Consider the following 22,558-nt stretch of genomic DNA (forward strand, 5'->3'; position numbering starts at 1 on the left):
GTATATCACAGGACAGAAGAAAGGATGCACATAAACAACATGACTTCACAGTTCAAGATCTTAGAAAAGGATCAACATAAGGAGCCCAAATCGGGCAGAAAGAAAGAGATCATAAAACTTAGAGCAGAAATCAACGACATGGAAACCAAAGAAACAATCCGAAAGATCAATGGAACCAGGAGCTGGTTCTTTGAGAAAATAAATTAGATAAAACACTAGCAACACTCACAAAGAAAGAGAGAGAGAACCTTAATAAATCGAATCAGAAATAAGAATGGGGATATCAGAACAGAAACCAAAGAAATTCAAAAGATTATCAGAGACTATTTTGAAAGTCTGTATGCCACGAAACAAGAGAACCTATAAGAAATGGATAAATTCCTGGATTTCTATCATCTCCCAAAGCTGAATCAAGAAGATATAAAGAACATGAATAGACCTATTCACATCAAGGAAATTGAAACTGTAATTAAAAGTCTTCCCAAAAACAAAAGCCCAGGTCCAGATGGATTCACTAGCGAATTTTTCCAAACATTTAAAGGGGACCTATTGACAGTTCTTCTCAAGCTTTTCCAGGAAATTGAAAAATCAGAAACTCTCCCAAAATGGGTTTCTATGAAGCACATATCTTTCTAATACCAAAAGGAAACAAATACATCACAAGAAAAGAAAACTACAGGCCAATATCCCTGATGAACACGGATGTGAAGATTCTCAACAAAATGCTAGCAAATAGAATTCAACAACCTATCAAAAAGATCATAAACCATGACCAAGTGGAATTCATCCCGGGGATGTAAAAATGGTTCAACATTTGGAAATAAATCAACATAATTCATCATATCAATAAAAGAAAAGATAAAAATCACATGATCATATCAATAGATGAAGAGAAAGCATTTGACAGGATCCAGCGCCCGTTTATGATGAAAACCCTCGCCAAATGGGGATAGAGGGGACTTTCCTCAATATAGTTAAAGCCATCTACCACAAACCTACAGCAAACATCATCCTCAATGGGGAAAAACTGAGAGCCTTCCCCCTAAGATCAGGGACTAGACAAGAATGCCCACTCTCTCCACTACTGCTCAATATAGTACTGGAAGTACTTGCAATAGCGATTAGGCAAGAAAAAGATATTAAGGCATCCAGGTAGGAAAGGAAGAAATCAAGCTCTCACTATTTGCAGATGATATGATACTATACTTAGAGAACCCTAAAACCTCTACCAAGAAACTCCTAGAAACAATAGACTTGTATAGTAAAGTGGCAGGCTATAAAATCAATATCCAAAAATCCATGACTTTTCTATACACAAATAGTGAAACAGAAGAAAGTAACATGAAGAAAACAATCCCATTCACAATTGTGCCCCAGAAAATCAGGTACCTAGGAATCAGCTTAACTTAAGGAAGTAAAGGACCTGTACAAAGAGAACTACAAAACTCTACTTCAGGAAATAAAAGAGGACACGAGGAAATGGAAAAATATCCCCTGCTCATGGATGGGGAGAATTGACATTGTCAAAATGGCAATACTTCCCAAAGCACTGTACAAATTCAATGTGATCCCTATAAGAATACCCATGACATTCTTCAAAGAAATGGAGCAAACACTCCTGAAATTTATATGGAACAATAAGCCCCCACGAATAGCTAAAGCAATTCCTGGGAAAAAGAAAATGGGAGGAATCAAACTCCCTAACTTCAAGCTCTACTACAAAGCAGTAATATAAACAGCAGGGTACTGGAACAAAGGCAGAGCTGTAGACTAGTGGAATAGGGTTGAATATACTGACATCTCCCCTCAAGCATATGATTATCTAATCTTCGATAAGGGTGCAAGAAAAGTGAAGTGGAGCAGGGAAAGCCCCTTTAACAAATTGTGCTGGCAAAACTGAATGGCTACATGCAAAAAATTGGGCTCAGATTTCTGCCTAATGCCATGCACAAAAGTAAGACCAAAATGGATTAATGACCTCAACATCAGACCGGAATCCATAAAGTTAATTGAAGACAAATTTGGCAAAACCCTCCATGATATTGAAGCTAATGGTATCTTCAAAGATGTCACACCACTGGCCAAGCAAGTGAAAACAGAGATAGACAAATGGGACTATCTTAAACTAAGAATCTTCTGCACCTCCAAAGAAACAGTGACCAAAATACAAAGACAGTCTACAGAATGGGAAAGGATATTCACCGAATACACATCCGACAAGGGGTTGACATCAAGGATATACAAAGTACTGGTTGAACTCCATAAGAAGAAAACACCAAACCCCAACAAAAAATGGGGAAAGAAAATGAACAGAAACTTTCGCAAAGAAGAAATCTGAATGGCTAAAAGGCACATGATAAAATGCTCTACATCATTAATTGTCAGGGAGATGCATATCAAAACAACAATGAGATATCATTGCATACCACAGAAACTGGCCCACATCCAAAAGAACAAAAGCAACTGGTGCTGGTGCGGATGTGGCGAGAAAGGGACCCTCCTTCACTGCTGGTAGGAATGCCGACTGGTCCAACCCTTTTGAAAAACAGTATGGACGATTCTCAAAAAATTAGAAATTGAGGTCCCATTTGACCCAGCAATACCACTCCTGGGAATATATCCCAGAGAGGGAAAAAAGTATAGTCGAAGTGACATCTGCACTTGTTTGTTCATTGCAGCACTCTTTACAACAGCCAGAATCTGGGAAAAACCTGAGCGCTCGAGAACAGATGACTGGTTAAAGAAACTTTGGTACATTTACACAGTGGAGTACTATGTAGCTATTAAAAAAGATGAAGTCATGAAATTTACATACAAGTGGTACTACATGAAAAGTATCATTTTAAGTGAAATGAGTCAGAAAGAGCGGAATAGACACAGAAAGATTGCATTCATCTGGGGAACATAATGGAAAAAATGGGAGACTAACACCCAGGAGTGGCCGAGATTAGCACCAGGAATTTTGCTCCATGACTTGGAGGCCAGCCACAAGTGCTAGGGGGAAAGGAAGCTCAGATAGAAAAGGGAGCACCAAATAAAGGGTGTTGGGAGGATCCTCCTAGGATGGGAGAAGCATGCTGAAAGTAAACTATAAACATCATTGCCACTCCAATGCTTCTCTTGCAAACCACAGAACCCAAAAGGAGAGAGAGAGAGAGAGAGAGAGAGAGAGAGAGAGAGAGAGAGAGAGAGAGAGAGAGAACAAATGGGAATGCCCTGCCACAGAGGCAGGGGGGAATGGGGGGGTGGGGGGTGGGAGGGATGCTGGGACCCGTGGTGGTGAAGGATAGGCGCTGGTGGAGTGATGGGCACTTAATCATTGTATAACTGAAACTCAAGCACGAAAATTTGTAAGTCTATAATTGTACCTCGTGGTGTTTCACTAATAAAAGAAGAAAATAAAATTTAAAAAAAGGAAGAGAAAAAATATAAAAAAATAGTGTTGCACCTGTTTTGTGAAGTCTAAATAGCACCTAGGAGCCTTAAAGGCACAGAAAAATTACTGAGTATTAAAAGAAGAAATGAACCTTAATTTTATCTCTCCCATAGAGATGATGTGCAAACTACATTTAGTCAAAATCCTTTGTCACCTAGGATTGTAGATTTCTAAAAGTACCTAGGTGATCTTAATATGGCATCCTCAAGACTATGTTTTGCACAGCAAGGCCCAAGAATGTCTTTTTTGTAAGTTTCCATAGAAATTTTGACTAGTACCATACACAGAAGCAGATACATTACTTGAACCCGCATAAATACCCTATTAAGGTAAAAAACAGTAATTATTTTTAAACATGCTCTGACAAATTCATACAATAAAGTAAAAACCATCTTGGCAGATAATCTAGCAGTGTCCTTAGAAAATACTTTTGGAAAAACTGCATTCTGTGCATGACTGCAAGCACCCAAATTCCGTCCTCTCTTGGGCCTTTTTTTTTGAAAACCTCTTCAAACCTTACTCATAAAACTGAGAATGCTTTTCCTCATTGGAATCCTATCAAAGTGAAAAATGTCTTTAGAAACAGACCAGGAAACCAGAACCACATACTCTTCAACTATAATAATGAACCTTTCTACTTTCCACTGTTGTACATCAATTTTAATGAGCATAGCAACAGCATATTTATTAGTGGTTGACATACCTGCCAGACTGGCAAAAGTGATTGTAACTTGCATAAATAATACACTCAAAGAACATTCCCTAATCCTCCGTGATTAGATCGATGCAGCTTATAAAAACAAGAAAGTGACTATTCCCATTAAAGTAGGCATCAAAAATTAGTTTTGAGAAAGATGAAAGGAACATTCTCTAACTCCTGGATGCAAGGAAGTGAGTGTTTCAGAGTCAAAAATTAAAGAGAGCCCTATTTAAGAGCAAGGCCCCACCCCTCAGGGGTCACACAGTTGGTTCTGTTGCTTTTAACCAATTCATTTTAATAAACCAGCAAACAACTAGCCTTTCACTCCAAATTAAAACAAAAGAGAGACCATAACACTCTTCGGAAAGCCAAATACCCTGAGATACAGATCATTACCAGAATCTACACAAGGACTTGCTACATAAGTATAGTGTAATTCATATTTAAAGTCATTTCATAAAAATAACAACTAATCCAATATTCCAACTTCTGTTTCCTCCTATGACAATCACCAAAAGCAATCTCTTGTTAAGATTCTCCTCTGAGGGAGCACCAAATAAAGGGTGTTGGGAGGATCCTCCCAGGATGGGAGATGCGTGCTGAGAGTAAAATATAGAACAAGTATGATTGCCACTCAGTGCCTCTTTTGCAAACCACAGCACCCAAAAGGAGAGAGAGAACAAAAGGGAATGCCCTGCCACAGATGCGGGATGGGATGGGGGAAGGTTGGGGGTGGGAGGGAATACTAGGATCAGTGGTGGTGGAGAATGGGCACTCGTGGAGGGATGAGTACTCGATCATTGTATAACTGAAACCCAAGCACAAAAATTTGTAAGTCTACAACTGTACCTCATGGTGTTTCACTAATAAAATAAAATAAAAAGATTCTCCTTCTCTGCCTGAACATAGAAACTGCTTAGTAAAATTCTCCAACTGATTTTCAAGTTGAACAGTTTTATTCCTTAAGAGCTTTGAATTGTTCTGTATTTTCTTCAACTGATCTATTTCTTTGGATAATCTAGCAATTTCTTCTTCCAAATGTCTTTGCGTAATATCAACTTGTTGGCACAGGTGAGCTAAAGTAGTTGCCATTTCCTGTTGTACTTGGTGGCTGAAGTTTGCACTTATGAAGCTAACAATCATCTTCAGTTTCTCAGTTGCATACTTGACGAATTGTTGCTTAAAGGCTCTCTCTTTGGCTCGGGTGGTCCAAGTCAGCCTTTCATAAAGATACAAAGCTCCACACATACTTAACGAAACAGATATGAGTGTCCAGCCTCCAGTTTTCCAAATCACTCCACCGACAACAATGATGCCCATAGAAGTTCTAGATGTGAGAGAAGTCAGTCCTATCATTAGGGTGACCATGAGGTCTTGCTGTAATGTACTGTCTGGTATCACTGGGTTGATGGGAGCAGTCGGGGTAGAGGCTAGAGATCTAGGGAGCTGAAAGATAGACTCTGATAATCCTAGAAGCACCCGCTGAGCATTGGTCGGGCCCAAGAAACGATAAACAAGGGAAGACCAGTCCAAGGAAAAACGAAATACAATTTCCTCTTGAAAATCTGAACACAACATGTGGCAATTTATATCATAGCTGAGATCAAATTTCTTTCAAGAAATCAATGTAAGAAGTTTATTCTGTATATTAGTTGGAAGTAATGGTTTCAAATTTTCAATAATTTCTTGTTGGGACTAAAGCATTGAGGCATTGACTTCACTGGTACACCAATTGGCCAGGTTTCTTCCCATACCATCTTCTAAGTGCTTATTTAACTCATTTTTATATACTTTCAATACACCTGGAGTAGGATGAAACTCAGAACAAAATTCATCAACCAAAACAGAGAGTTGAAAAATTTCATTTGTCATTGCACATGAAACCTTGTTGGCCACTCCCTTTGTAACCTCCTTGTTCTTCTTCTTCACTTCTAGTGTTAAAATGCTCATATGATTTTGGGTAAAGTCAAGTCTATCAATCTGATCTTCTCTCTCTTCTATTGAATAAACTCTTTTCTCTGCTGCTGTCACGTTTATTGAATCCATTATGTTTTTCACAATATCTAGTATCTGTTTAGCTCTGATAGTGTGCTGTTCAAACTTTGTTTTCACTGTTGACTGTGAGATACACTCCTCGAAGATTTGTTCAAAATTCTGAAACTCCTGAATTTGTGCCTGAAATCCTTCAGCAAGTGCCCCACCACCTTCTGGCATGCCCTGTGCTTTGTGTTTTCTAGCACTGAGAACTTCCTTTGCCGAAACAAAGAAGATTCGATTTCCAGCTTCTAAAGGATCCACAATTCTTCTCCAGTGTCGAAAACGGCGTGATGAGATTGGTGCCCTCTTGTCTTGGTCAGACCAATGATGTCGTACTTGATCTTTTGCACTTTTACCATCAGGTCCTCGATGAATGCATGTGATGCTAGCGTACGTGCATTGAAAGTACAGACGATTATTTTTGTCTTCCTTTGTTGTGGCAGCCTAGTTCAGCCTTGAGATTTTATCGGCCTCTCCTTTCTCATCCTTCTCAATGCTGCCATATGGTGATGCCTTCAGGGTCAGGGGAATGAGACCCATTGTAATTACTGATTTTGGCATATCGAATACACAACAGATAGCTTGTGAGGCTCTGCCGTGCGGGCGGAATACTCTCAGTAGCTTGCCAGGCTCTGCAAGGGGGATAGAGGCTTTTGGGACAGCCTCTAATCGCCTTTGTAGGTGTTACCATGGTTCAAACCATATTTGAACCCTATCAAATATGGTACGGCAATTCTGGAACATGGGTATTTAGTGTCCTATGATGTGTTGCGCGGCTGCAAAGCGGCCGCGTGGTCCGGAAAGCATCCTGGAGCATGGCGGCGGCTGGGTAGTGGAGGTAGTGGAGGAACATGCAATAAAAGAGATGTCAGAGGCGTCGGTGTCCTTGTCAACACAAACTTGGCCATGAGCATTTATTCATTCGAATGCCTAACAACCCGAATTGGACATTTACATTTGAATAGATGTGGCTCACTGCCAGCAGTTTCTATCTTCGTTGTCTATGCACCAACATACAATTATGATGAAGGAGAAATTGAGAGTTCTACATGGAGCTGGAGAAGTTCTATAAATAAGACCACACCTTCTACAAGATCATTGCGGGTGATTTTAATGCCAAGATAGGACCGAGAAGATCAGCCGAAGAACTTCACATCGGGACCCATGGCCTAGAATGGAACGAACAGGGTGAGAGACTGTCTGAGTTCATCATGTCGACCAAGATCATCCATGGTAACTAAAGATTCCAGAAGGCCGAATCTAAACGTTGGACATGGGAGTCTCCCTGTGGACGATTCCACAACGAAATAGACCACATCATATTCAATCGACGGTTTGCCTGACCGATGTCGCTGTTGTCTCAAAATTCCAAACGGGATTGAACCATCATCTCCTTCGTGCAAAATTCTACTTCACAGAGTGGGGAGAAAGGGCTGCAAAGTTTAAGAAGAGAACTCCCAGAATGACCACCAACTGGGAGCTCGTTGGCACTACTGTGGCAACATGGGAAGATGCTATTGTTGACAACATTGATGAGGAATACGATCGACTGGTTCAGCACCTCCATGATTGTGCGAGGAATGCCAAGAGAGAGATAGCCACAAAAAAAAAAAACACCTGTCTTCGAAAACTCTTGAGCTTATTCACCAACGTGGTTTGGTGCATGCCTCAGGCAACCGCCAGCGAACATCTGAGCTCGCAAAGCAGTGCAGAGATGCGATCAAGGAAGACCTCAAAGAGAGAAGAGCAGGAAGTGCTGGTAGATGCAGCAGAGAACGGGAAAAGTATTTGTAATGCCTGCCTGTCCTTTGCGAACTACAAGACCAAGATGACTGCCCTCTGACGTCCTGATGGATCTATCACATCTTCCCGAACGGCAATGGAGAAGATTATCCATGACTTCTACTCAAATCTCTTTGATAGCCATGTCCACCTGCCCACATACCAAATTCCACAGGATGGATATGTCGTTCCCAATGTTATCCCTTCCGAAATCCAACATGCAATTTCGTCAGTAAAGAAACGAAAGGCACCCGGCCCAGACAAGGTCAGACCTGAACACCTGAAGAACCTGCCGTCAGTACTCATCAATACTCTGGCTCAGCTCTTCACACGCTACCTTTCTGAATGCAAGGTTCCGTCCAATTGGAAAACCAGCAGGACTGTACTACTGTACAAGAAGGGAGACATCCACGACATTGGCAACTATCACCCTATCTGCCTATTGTCTGTCATCTACAAGTTGTTCACTCAAGTCTTCCTGAATAGGATTGGCAGAACACTAGATGAAGAACAACCATGCTAGCAAGCTGGGTTCTGCAAAGGATTCAGCACCATCGACCATATCCACATGATAACCAAGCTCATTGAGGTTTCTCAGCAGTTCAAGATGCCGCTCTGTCTAACGTTCATTGATTTAAAGAAGGTCTTTGATTCTGTTGAGACGGAAGCGGTCATTGAAGTCCTAGCCAATCAGGGCATTCAAACCAAATACATCAGGATCCTCTGTGAGCTGTATTACGGATTCACTACCAGGATCTCACCATTCTACAAAGAAGTAATCATTGATGTCAAGAGAGGGGTTCGGTAGCCGGATACCATTTCACTGAAACTCTTCAGTGCCACCCTCGAGAACATCATGTGAGGACTGGAATGGGAAGGAATGCGAGTGAAGATAGATGGTGGGCAACTACACCACCTTTGCTTTGCTGATGACGTTGTTCTAATAACACCAAACATTAGCCAAGCGGCTCAAACGCTGGTCGACTTCAACCATGAGTGTGGAAAGGTCAGACTACAGCTGAATCTTACGAAGACAATGTTTATGAGAAACAGCCTCATCTCTGACTCTCCATTAGCTCTCAACAGGACGACCATCTCCGAATGCAACTGTTATGTGTACCTAGGTCGAGAAGTCAACATGATGAATGACCTGGCACCTGCGTTGCGCAGGAGGAAGAGAGCAGCTTGGAACGCCTTCAAGAGCGTCAAAGAAATAGCTAAGGGGATGAAGAAACTCCGGTTCTGGGCACATATCTTTGATTCCACTGTTCTTCCTACATTAACATATGCCTCAGAGACCTGGGCCCTATGAAAACAGGATGAGAACACTATTCGGGTCTCTCAAAGAGGAATTGAAAGAGCTATTCTTGGAGTATCACGTTTCACTCAAATGAGAGAAAGAATCCAGAGTTCTGACCTCCATCAACGATCAAGAATCAGGGATGCTGTCTCATTTGCCAAGTCGTCAAAAATCAGATGGGCTGGTCACGTAATGAGATTTACAGATGACCGCTGACTAGAGCCATTTCCGACTGGATTCCACGGGATGTCAAAAGACCACGTGGCCACCCACCTACCAGATGGTCAGACTTCTTCATCAAGATCCTGAACTATTGGTTTGAGGCTCTTCGTGTTCCTAGAACAAACAGACGCCATTGGGTTACACTAGCAAGTGACAGGGACAAATGCAGACGTTACTGGCACCCACTTGAGCAAATCGACGATTAAGGGGAAGTCAAGTGATCAAGTGATCAAAGGATCCACAACTTTGAGCTCCTCTACCAAGAAATGCAGACATCTTTCCATGTGCTGTCTATGAATGTCTTCCATGTACTCTGGCTCCGATGCAGAGACATCCCAACGATTATTCAGAATAAAAATATTAAGTTTGGAAAGTCGTTCATTTACCTTATGAGAAAACTGTTTCTCCGTGTTCATTAATGTGGATTCTGAGTTTGTAACCAAAATAAAGACATCAGCATCTAAGCAAAACTTGTCAATCCAGCTATCCAGTTCTGTAGTGACATCTGTTCCTGGATTGTCTACTAAAACCAGGTCATCTCTCAAGAGGGCATTTTTTTCTTAATGTAGGAGTACTGCTATTTATTCAGCCACTGATTAGCTGATTGAATTGGGCATGAACTTCACCTTACTTTTTTTTTCTTTTCATAATTTTATTATTTTTCTTCTTATATTTATCTATTGAGTGACTGTGGGAAAAGTTACAAAGCTTTCAGGTTTAAGTCTCGGTCATACAATGACCAAACACCTTTCCCTTCACCAGTATTCATTTTTCACCGCCAAGTACCCCAATATACCCCCTCCCACCCCTCCCAATGCCTGTGAGGCAGATGATTTCTACTTAACTCTTCTCTATATTGATTACATTCATTATTTTGACAAAAGATGCACAATTATTGTTCAGAATTTCCCCCTCAACAATCAGAATTGATGAAAAGGCATTGTGAAATACTTTGTTTTCTATAGTTGGTTATGAGAATTATATAATGATTTTAGATTTCTGTAAAAAGCCAGATAATTACGAGATTGGTTTCTTTGCGTCTTGTGTTATGGCTGTGCTGGAGAGTCGCTCGTGGGGGGCAACTCGTGGGCTCAGTAGGGCGTGAAGGACGAGCCGGTACTGCCCCCCTTCCCATGAGACTGCAGTTGCCCCATCACTGCTAGCTAATACCTGGCTTTCCAATAAGCTCTGAGGCAGTGGCCACCTTGCTGCCACTGGGAAAAAGGCGGAAGGGAGCAACACCCTTTCCCTCCAGGGAAGGCATGAGGCCATTGTTTAATGCATGGTCCATTCACTTTTCTGCTGTAAGCTGCTTGGCTCTGGATTAAGTCCTTTTGCCTCTGGAGTCATAGCTGTGCAATAGAGCCACTCGTGGAGGACAACTCATGACCTCAGTAGGGTATGAAGGACGAGCTGGTACCGCCCCCCTTCCCATGAGACTGCAGTTGCCCATCACCGCTGGCCATACCTGGCTTTCCAATAAGCTCGGAGGCAGTGGCCACTTTGTACGTGGTCCGGATGCATTTCTGCCAAAAGCCGCTGGGTTTCAAGATTTGTTTCTGAGTTCAAGAGGTCACATTTTGCCTTTGGCCAAAACACATGTACAAGACAGCCAGCTTTCAAGTCTTTGTCCATATGAAGGGCATGGGCTAACTGTCTTCACATTCTTCTTTTCATCTGATCCTTCGGTCATAAGATAGGCTTTATCTCCATCACTTCTTTCAACACTCAGGAAACAATTTGTTGTGTGGCCTATCCCACTTGGAAGGACTCCATCCCATAACATTACATTGATAATAGAGCTCTTCCCACTGCTAGTCCTGCCGAAAAATGCCACTTTCATGTGTCTCCGAGACAGCACCTCACCAATGATGGAAAGCTTGTTTTTATACCCCTGAATTTCAATCAGATCATCTTCAGTAGCTATTCGATCAAGTTGTGGATCCTTCAGTAACAAACTCCAGTAACTGGTCAAAGATAGAAGTAATTGCCTTCTTAGTCAGCACAAAGTGCTTCAGGGGAGAAGTCGATTCTGCCATTATGCCGGCCCTGCCCGACTGGTCACCCGGCAACTGCGCTCAGCCCCAGCCTTCCGGTCACCTCATCCTCCTCCTGGCAGATTTATATTTTTGATGTTGAGTTTTAGGAGTTTTATGTATACTTTAGATATTGATCCTTTATCAGGAATTTTCCAATATTTTCTCTTCAGGTTGCTTTTCATTCTGCTGATGGCACACTTTGATGCAGAAAATTGAAAAAATTATGAACTCAACTTTGTCTATTTTTGGTAGTGTATTCAAGAAATCATTGCAAATTTCAACGTATGAAAGCTTTTGCCTTATATTTTCTCACAGAAGATTTATAGTTTTAGATTTGACAGGGCTGGAGTGATAGCACAGCGGTAGGGCGTTTGCCTTGCACGCAGCCAACATGGCCGACCCGAGTTCGATTCCTCCGCCCCTCTCGGAGAGCCTGGCAAGCTACCGAGAGTATCTCGCCTGCACGGCAGAGCCTGGCAAGCTCCCCGTGATGTATTCGATATGCCAAACACAGTAACAACAAAGTCTCCAATGGAGATGTTACTGGGCCCGCTCGAGCAAATCGATGATCAACGGGAGGGCCTTGATTTGACTTTAAAATTTAATCTGTTTTGATTGTTAAATGGGGTTAGGAAAGGTTCCAGGTCATCCTCTAGTGTGCTAACGCCCAGTTTTCTGGCATATCTGTTGGAAGATTGTCTCTCTCCACCCTGCGGTCTTTCTCCTGAGTCCACAACCATCTGACTACCGCGACCAGGTGGATTCCCAGGCTGCTTGGCTACTCCACTGGTCTCCATGTCTGTCTTTATTCTATCACCACATTATTTATATCACTTTAGCTTCGTAGTAAGATTTGAAACATTAAGTATTAGTTCGCCTATTTTGTTTTTGCTTTTCAAGATGGTTTTGTCTACTTGGGATTCCTTGAGGTTTCATTTGAATTTTAAAATGTATTTAAGAATTTTCTATTTCCACAAAAATACCATTGGGATTTTGATAGGGATTTCTTGGAGTCTGTAGACCACTTGGTAGTATTGACATGTTAACATTAAAAGTTATAATCCATAAACATGTATTTCCATTTATTTATATTTGATTTAATTTCTTTTAACATTATTTTTCAATTCTCAGTGTAAAAGTATTTTGTATCCTTGGTTAACTCTTTGATTGGAGGTGGGGCACATCTAATGATACTCAGGGGTTACTCTCTTGACTCTTTGTTTAGGAATTACTCCTGGTGAGCTCAGGGGACTGTATGGGATGTCAGGGATTCAAACTCGTTTGTTTTTGTGCAAGGCAAGCACCCTTTCCACTGTACTCTCTCTTCTTGATTAATTCTTTTGTTTGGAAGTATAACACATTTCACTTAGGAGTTTTGAAGAAGCAGAGAGAGAGATAGACAGAGAGAGACAGACAGAGAAAGACAGACAGACAGAGAGAGGGGGAGAGGAAGAGAGAGGGAGAGAAAGAAGAGAACATGGACTTCTTCTACCTCATGAGCTGAGGGAGAAGGCAGCTGGGATAGAGAAGGGATCACTAAGTCGATGATGGTTGGAGGGATCATTTGGGATAGGAGATGTGTGCTGAAAGTAGATAAGAACCAAACATGATGGCTTCTCAGTATCTGTATTGCAAACCATAATGCCCCAAAATAGAGAGAGAGCATGGGGGGGGGGGAATTGCTATAGAGGCATGGAGGTGTTGGAAAGGGGGGAGATACCGGGATATTGGTGGGGGAGAATGTGAACTGGTGGAGGGATGGGGGTTCGATCATTATATGACCAAAACTCAAACATAAAAGCTTTGTAATTGTATCTCATGGTGATTTAATTAAAAAATATATATAAAAACACGGGCTTCTGCAGAGTGAAGAGTCCTAGTATACAGCCCAGCATCAGATATGAAAGTATGAAAGTGCACATCTTAAGAGGGGACATGCAGGCGACACATACACTTAGCAGCAATACATGGGCACAGGCAGTACATGGGCTTGGGCAGCCTATGCACCTTCCTTGGTTAACTCTTAAATATTCAATGTTTATTTTGTAGTACCAGGGATCAAAACCAGGCACTCATGCATGTAAAGCATGCAGCCTACCACTGAGAAAATCTCCTGGTGTGAGACTTTCATTGGTACTAGTGTAAGTGAAATTGTTTTTATAATTTTTTGTTCAGATTATCCATGGCTAGGGCATGGAAATCTACTGATTTTTGTGTGTTGACTTTTCCTAATACTTTGCTGAATTTATCAGTTCTAACAGTTTTTTTTCTGGGCTGTGTAGAAGAATTTATACATAAAAGATCATATTATCCATCACTTGATCACTTGACTTCCCGTTAATCGTCGATTTGCTAGAGCGGGCGCCAGTAACGTCTCCATTTGTCCCTGTCGCATGCTAGTGTAGCCCAATGGTGTCTGTTAATTCTAGGAACACGAAGAGCCTTAAATCGATTGTTCATGATCTTGATGAAGAAGTCTGACCATCTGGTAGGTGGGCAGCCACGCGGTCTTTTGACGTCCCAGGGAATCCAGTCAGTAAGGGCTCTAGTCCAGTGGACATCTCCAAATCTCATTACGTGTCCAGCCCATCTGATTTTTGACACCTTGGCAAACGAGACAGCGTCCCTGATTCTTGATAGTCGATGGAGGTCAGACTCCAGATTCTTTCTCTCATTTGAGTGAAACATGATACTCCAAGAATAGCTCTTTCAATTCCTCTTTGGGAGACCCGAATAGCTTTCTCATCCTGTTAGCGTAGGGCCCAGGTCTCTGAGGCGCATGTTAACGCAGGAAGAACAGTGGAATCAAAGAGATGTGCTCGGAGCCAGAGGCTCTTCATACTCTTAGCTATTTTTCTGACGCTCTTGAAGGCGTTCCCAGCCGCTCTCTTCCTCCTGCGCAACTCAGGTGCCATCATCATGTTGACTTCTCGACCTAGGTACACTGTTGCATTTGGAGATGGTCGTTCCGTTGAGAGCAAATGGAGCGTCAGGAACGTCAGGAGGCTGTTTCTCATAAACATTGTCTTCGTAAGATTCAGCTGTAGTCCTACCTTTCCACACTCACGGTCGAAGTTGGCCAGCATTTGTGCCGCTTGGCTAATGTTTGGTGTTATTAGAACAATGTCATCAGCACAGAGGAGGTGGTATAGTTGCCGACCATCTATCTTCACTCCCATTCCTTCCCATTACAGTCATCGCATGATGTTCTCCAGGGTGGCACTGAAGAGTTTCAGTGAAATGGTATCACCCTGCCAAATCCCTCTCTTGACATCGATGATTACTTCTTTGTAGAATGGTGAGATCCTGGTAGTGAATCCGTAATATAGCTCACAGAGGATCCTGATATATTAAGTTTGAATGCCCTGATTGGCTAGGGCTTCAATGACCGCTTCCATCTCAACAGAATCAAAGGCCTTCTTTAAATCGATCTTGAACTCCCGAGAAACCTCAATGAGCTTGGTTATCATGTGGATATGGTCGATGGTGCTGAATCCATTGCCCTTCTGGAATTTGTGATAGATCCATCAGGATGTCGGAGGGCAGTCATCTTTGTCTTGTAGTTGGTGAAGGACAGGCGGGTGTTACGAATGCTTTTGCCGGCTTTCTGCCGCATCTACCAGCACTTCTGCTCTTCTCTCTTTGAGGTCTTCCTTGATTGCATCTCTGCACTGCTTTGCGATCTCAGATGTTCGCTGGCGGTTGCCTGAGGCATGCACCAAACCACGTTGGCGAATAAGCTCAAGAGTTTTCAAAGACAGGTTTTTTTGTGGCTATCTCTCTCTTGGTGTTCCTCGTACAATCATGGATGTGCTGAACCAGTCGATCATATTCCTTGTCAATCTTGTCAACAATGGCATCTTCTCATGTTGGAGCAATAGTGCCAAAGAGCTCCCAGTTGGTGGTCGTTCTGGGAGTTCTCTACTTAAACTTTGCAGCACTTTCTCCCCACTCTGTGAAGTAGAATTTTGCACGAAGGAGATGGTGGTCCGATCCCATTTGGAATTTTGGGACAACAGCGACATCGGTTAGCTAAAACCATCGATTTTATATGATGTGGTCTGTTTCATTCCATCCACCACGAGACTCCCATGTCCAACGTTTTGATTCGTCCTTCTGGAACTGTGAGTTAGCATGGATGGTCTTGGTTGATATGATGAATTCAGACAGTCTCTCATCCTGTTCGTTCCATTCTAGCCCATGCGTCCCGATGTGGAGTTCTTCGGCTGATCTTCTCGGTCCTATCTTGGCATTAAAATCACCCACAATGATCTTGTAGAAGGTGTGGTCTTTTTTATAGAACTTCTCTAGCTCCATGTAGAACTTCTCAATTTCTCCTTCATCATAATTGGATGTTGTTGTGTAGACAATGAAGATAGAAAGTGCCGTCAGTAAGCCACATCTATTCAAGTGTAAACGTCTGATTCGGGTTGTTAGGCATTCAAATGAATCAATGCTCATGGCCAACTTTGTGTTGACAAGGACACCGACACCTCCGACACCTCTTTTATTGCATGTTCCGAGGAACAATTCTTCTCCAGTGTTGAAAACGGCCTGATGTGGTTGATGCCTTTTTGTCTCGGTCAGATCAATGATGTTGTACTTGATCTTTTGCGCTTTTACCATCAGGTCCTCGATGGATGCGTCATATGCTAGCATACGTGCATTGAAAGTACAGACAGTCATTTTTGTCTTCCTTCGTTTTGGCAGCCTAGTTCGGCCTTGAGATTTTATCAGCCTCTCCTTCCTCATCCTTCTCAATGCTGCCATATTGGTGATGCCTTCAGGGTCAAGGGAATGAAACCCATTATAATTACTGGTTTTGGCATATTGAATACACAATGGATAGCTTGTGAGGCTCTGCCATGTGGGCGGAATACTCTCGGTAGCTTGCCAGGCTCTCTGAGAGGAATAGAGGCTTTTGGGGTGGCCTTTAATAACCCTTGTAGGCCTTCCCATGGTTCAAACCATATATGAACCTTATCAAATATGGTACAGCAATTCTGGATGATGGGTATTTAGTGTCTTATAATGTGTTGCACGGCCACAAAGCGGCTGCACGGTCTGGAAAGCGTCCTGGAGCGTGGTGATGGCTGGGTAGTGGAGGTAGTGGAGGTCTACCGGTGAGGTATTTATCTGGTACTGGTAGGGGTAGGGTGGGTCTTCTGTGCGCAATCCAATCCCTGGGTCTCTGGCGGTTGGTGGAAGCAGACAGGGCAGGGTAGGGTGGGTCTCCTGATTTTAATCCCTTCATCACCTGTGGTTGGTGGGAGCAAGCAGAGAATATCTGTCCCTGGGTCTGTTGAGTCTGGAGTCCAAGGTCTCAGAGTTCCGCTTATCTTGTTCTGTGGGGCTTCAGTTGTGTGTGAGTCTTGGACTAAGCGTCCGGAAAGCATCCTGAAGCGTGGCAACAGTGGGTAGTGGAGGTAGTGGAGGTAGTGGAGGTCTGCTGGTGAGGTATTTATCTGGTACCGGTAGGGGCTTTTATTATCCATAAAAAGGAGATAATTTTATTTCTTCCTTTCCAGTTTGGATAACTTTTATTGGCAGGGTTTGGGCCATACCCTGCAGTTCTCTGGCCTTACTCCTGTCTCTGTGCTCAGGGATTATTCCTGGAGGTTCTCAGGGGATCGTATGTGGTGTCGAGGATCAAACGAGGATGGCCCCATGCAAGGCAAATGCCTTACCCGTGGCCTCTAGTCCCCAGCCATCCTTGTAGGACAACTTGATTGTGATGTACAGTCCTCGTGTGCCTCTGAATTTGGTCATCTAATATTTGGTTGAGGGTTTTGCATCAGTATTCATCAGGAATGATCATCTGTGGTTCCCTGTGGCATCTCTGAGTGGCTTGCTCTCTGGGGAATATTAGTCTCATGCACTGAATTAGATTGTGCTGCTTCTCTTTAATATTCTGAAAAAATTTGAGGATTGGTATTGGGTCTTTAAATATTCAGTAGAATTTAGTCCTGCTGCCCATTGGATTATGGAAGCTTCTCTTAGACAGCCATGGATTCTTCACCTGTAGTAAGTTTGCCCAGAATCTGCCCATTTTGTTTCTATTTTCCCAAACCGAACACCCCAGTTCTGGAGTCCTGAAAAGCCAGCAGCTCATTCTCCATCTTCCCTTACAAAGATTGTCTCTGCACTTCTGTGCCTCCCATGTGTTTGGGCCTGGCTCAAGCCTTTCCCTCGAGTCTCGCCAGACTGTCAGGTTTGCTGCTCAGTCTCCTGTGCCCGGGAACAGGAGGGAGCACATGAGGGACCAGATCTCCTGTTTTGCTACCTTTGACCATTTATTGCTCCCTTACTGAGTATCTTTCTTGTCCTACACTGGAGAGAAGTCATTCTGTGTCTGTCTCTCTCCTGCTGAGTGATTCATTCAAAACGGCAGGCCCTAGTCCCATCCAGGTCACAGCAGATTGCTTGCTTTCATCTTTTATGTTTGTGTAGTACTCAGTGATGTATACGCCACATCTTGATCCATTGTTTTTCCCTGGACATGCGGGTTGTTTAAATACCGTGGTATTGTGCTAAATGCTGCATTGAACACGGGCATGTATGTATCCTCTTGAGTTAATGTTTTTGTGTTTTGAGAGTAGACGCTGGACGTAGAATTGTTAGGGTATATGGGGGTTCTGTTCTTCTCTCTCTCTCTCTCTCTCTCTCTCTCTCTCTCTTTTTGTTCTCTTTTTGAGAGCACTCCAATTATTTTTCATAGAGGTTGAACCGGAGGGTAGTCCCACACCCCTACCAACACAGGCTATTTCCAGACTTTTTAATATATGCCATTTTCATTAGTATGAGATGATATCTCACTGTTATTTTCATATGGATTTCCCTAACTGTGACAATGAGTACTTTTTCATATATCAACTAGCTATCCATATGCTTTCTTTGGGGAAGTGTCTGTTCATCTTCTCTCTCCATTTTTGGATGGTTTTTTGGGTATATTTTGTGCTTGATTATGAGTTTCAAAGAAAGCATGGTGGCATACATGGGACTTGAGCATTCGGTGGCCAAGAATGATTCCCCTGGCTGACCCATGGCCATGGACGAATGAAGAACTGGGGGAATGGAGAAACAGGCCCCAGGCCCCAGGCTGGTAGGAAGTTGTTTTATTTCTCTCTCCTCCCTCGCATAGTCTGATCTCTCCCTTACAGCACAGTTGTAGTTTTGGTTGTAGTCCCAGTCATCATAGTTCCATCATCTTCATCTCCTCATAGACTTAAAAGTCCTCTACTTCTAGTCCCCTCTTTCCCTTACAACATAGTTATATAGAATCATGAAGGGTGGGGTACACATAGGTGGGGTTGAACATTGTCATAACAGCAAACAGAGGTAAAGCACCTCCTTCAGCGGAAGTTCTAGGGGATTAACTCAAGGATAAAATCTCATCTGCTTGGGGCAGGGAGGGAAACTCAACCCGCCCCCCTCCAAGGGGCCCTGGTGAGGACAGCCAGGCGCGGGGGCAGGAGACTGCACTGTTCTCTTCCAGGAGCTGGGTTTTATAGTCTCTGAGTCTTGACCATTGATGGAATAACACGGTGCCAGGGGCAGTTGGTGGGTGTAACGCCTACCTATTGGAAGATGGGGGATCTGGGTGGAGGAGGCCCAGTCCCAATCTGAGCAGGCTTGGAGATCTCAGCCCCAGGTCCCGCATGCCTGGGTTCCTCTCCCGGTTCCTTCATGTGTGAGGCTCATCCAAACATGTGGAGAGTGGTCTTAAGCATGGCTGTGGATGAACAACAGGATGACAGTGATACAGTGTGAAAATCTCATCTGAAGATTCAGCACTCCAGATTACTAGAAGACCTGCTCAAGGGCAGGATTCCATCCAGGGTGTATTTCTTTCTCCTCTCCTCAGCTAGTAATCCATCTAAACAATCACAGTAAATTTACTTCTTGTAATAATTCTAGTCATTTTAGATGAACATAGTAAGGGATATATTAAGCTTAAAGGGTGGCTTTTCTTGGGACATCTCACTATATATTCCAGACCACAGTCCTCAGGCCAGGCTAGTCTTTCCTAACCCCAGCAGGGTCCTTATTCAGTTACTCCTTTTTGGGTCATGACAGAGTTTGTCTCATGACCATGCTCTTAAGTTATTATACTTATGGTGCTTAACTTGTCTCCCTACTATGGCAAGGTAGCTTACAGCTTGCCCTGGGTCCATCCAGTCCCTTTGTCAGGACCCTCTTTCTTTTTTTGTGACATTACGTATGTCATTTTAAAAAAATTTTTTTATTAGTGAGACACCATGAGGTTCAGTTGTAGACTTACAAATTTTTGGCTTGGGTTTCAATTATACAATGATCAAATACCCATCCTTCCACCAGTGCCCATTTCCCAACACCACGGATCCCAGTATCCCTCCCACCCCCCATCCCCACCCCCATCCCACCCTGCCTCTGTGGCAGGGCATTCCCCTTTGTTCTCTCTCTCCTTTTGGGTGTTGTGGTTTGCAAAAGAGGCATTGAGTGGCAATCATGTTTGGTCTATAGTCCACTTTCAGCATGCTTCTCCCATCCTTGGAGGATCTTCCCAACACCCTTTATTTGGTGCTCCTTTCTCTATCTGAGCTCCCCTTTCCCCTAGCATGTGTGGCTGGCCTCCAAGCCATGGAGCAAAATTCTTGGTACTAATCTTGGCCATTCTTGGGTGTTAGTCTCCTATTTTGTTACTTTATGTTCCCCAGATGAATGCAATCTTTCTATGTCTATCTCTCTCTTTCTGACTCATTTTGCTTAACATGATACTTCCCATGTAGTACCACTTGTATGTAAATTTCATGACTTCATCTTTTCTAACAGCTACATAGTACTCCATTTTGTAAATGTACCAAAGTTTCTTTAACCAGCCATCTGTTCTCGGGCACTCAGGTTTTTCCCAGATTCTGGCTACTGTAAAGAGTGCTGCAATGAACAAACAATTGCAGATGTCACTTCAACTATACGTTCTTGCCTCTCTGGGATATATCCCCAGGAGTGGTATTGCTGGGTCAAATGGGAGCTCAATTTCTAATTTTTTGAGAATCGTCCATACTGTTTTTCAAAAGGGCTGAACCAGTCAGCATTCCCACCAGCAGTGAAGGAGAGGACCCTCCTTTTGGAACGAAGAACAACTGAGGCTTAAGTCAGGTAAATCTGATGGATATCCAGGAGTAAATATTTTTTCAGAGTCATTAACTCCCATGTTACAAAAGCATAGCATCAACTGTCTTCCTGTCTGTACAAAAAGGACATTGCTAAATAAACCAAACAAATGACATAAAGGAAAGAGAAAAGCTATATAGGATTATTAGTGCTTGATGGAATTGGCTGTGCCTCAGGAGCACTGTTGTGGGAGTAACTCAATAATTCTAAACTCCCTGTGGGAGGAGCAAGGACAACACAATGTTATCCAAAAGTTGATTTTTGTGAGTGTTTTATAAGTCTTTGATATTAGTCCTCTGTGTGCTGTATTATGGGAGCTTATTTGGAGATTCTTGCAGGGGAGTGAGCTGCTCTTTCATACTTGCCTGAAAAATGGTTTGTCTATTCAGGAAAGCGATCAGTCCTCTTCAACTGAACATGCCGCTTCCGTAAGGACATGGGAAGGACATGCATGGAGTGGTGAGGGCAGACCGGGATGCCTGCCAGGCCAGCCGCGTCAGTACTGGTGGTCAGTGGGGTGAAGGTCATATAACCCTCACATCCTGACTGATGTGTTCTGTGCATTGTCTGCATATTGTCTCCCATTCAGAATGGTGTCTTTTTATTTTGAGTTTTTTAGCCATGCAAAAATGTTTAAATTTGTTTTAATGCTTTCTCCTTCCTTCCTTCCTTCCTTCCTTCCTTCCTTCCTTCCTTCCTTCCTTCCTTCCTTTGCCTTGGTGGTCTGTTCATTGATGACATCTCTGAAGTCCATTTTCTGAAAAGTTCTACCTCTGATTTCTTCAGTGTATTTTATGGATTCTGATCTAATCTAGGTTTTATTCCACTTTGGTTTAGTTTTTGGGCCATGTCTTGTGGTGCTCATGAGACCTTACCCCTGGTGGGGCTTGGGGGACCATATGTGGTGCTCAGAACTGAACCCTGGTTGACCTCATGCACGGGAAGTGCCCTGCTCCTTGTACTATCTCTCCAGTTCTGGGTTTTAATCTGCTTTGAATTAACTTTTGTACATGATGAGGAATATGGTTCCATTTTCATTTTGGAAGTTATTTCCACAGAAATAACATAAGGCAAGGACATTAGGGGCCAGAGAGATAGTACAGCGGGTAAGGCACTTACCTTGCATGACTTGAATTTGATCCCCAGCATCCCATCTGGTCCCCTGAGCACTGCCAGGAGTAATTCTTGAGTGTAGAGCCAGAAGTAACCTCTGAGCATGACCGGGTGAGCCCCAAAAAACCTCCTGAAAAAAAAATGACATTAAAGATATCTTAATTGAAAAAATGGTTAAACTACCACTACCTGCAGGTGACATGATAATATATATAGAAAGTCCTAAAAAACCAACCAAAAATTCTTAGAAACAATAAACCAATACAGGCTGCAAAATTAACACAAACCAATCCCTGTGGCATTTCTATATGTAAATAATGAATTAGAAGAAAAATAAATAAAAAGACAATGCTTTTCAAAATAGTGTTCCAAAATAGTAAATACTTGGGAATCAACTGAATAAAGGAGGCAGAAGATTTGTAGAGTGAAAACTAGAAATCACTGCTGAAAGAAAACAAGACATCAGGAAATAGACTCTTCTCCATTCAAGATTGGGAAAAAATCATATCCTCCGAATCACCTTCCTATCCTAAGCATTCAGATGCAATGCAATCCCTACAAAATTCCAACTCCAGAAGTCCTTCGAGGAGTTGGAACAAACTCTGCTAAAATTTGTATGGAAGCATAAAACTCCCCCAACCAAAATAATTATAAGGGGGCAGCGGGGGTGGGTTGGGGGAGAAGTTGTGAGATATTGCATTTCACAGCTTTGGATTGTACTACAAAAACTATAGTGATCAAAACTCCAAGGTGACAAACTAAGGAGAGACTTGCAG

At 42.8% G+C, this 22,558-nt stretch overlaps 1 pseudogene; it reads right to left on the reverse strand.

The window, feature by feature from the left end:
* Positions 1-5,018: 5,018 nt before the first annotated feature.
* LOC130023148 (mitofusin-1-like) overlaps positions 5,019-22,558 on the reverse strand; it is a 58,027-nt pseudogene continuing 40,487 nt past the window's right edge.

The sequence above is a fragment of the Sorex fumeus genome, unplaced genomic scaffold (genome assembly GCF_029834395.1).
Source record: "Sorex fumeus unplaced genomic scaffold, SorFum_2.1 ptg000022l, whole genome shotgun sequence".
Lineage (NCBI taxonomy): Eukaryota > Metazoa > Chordata > Mammalia > Eulipotyphla > Soricidae > Sorex > Sorex fumeus.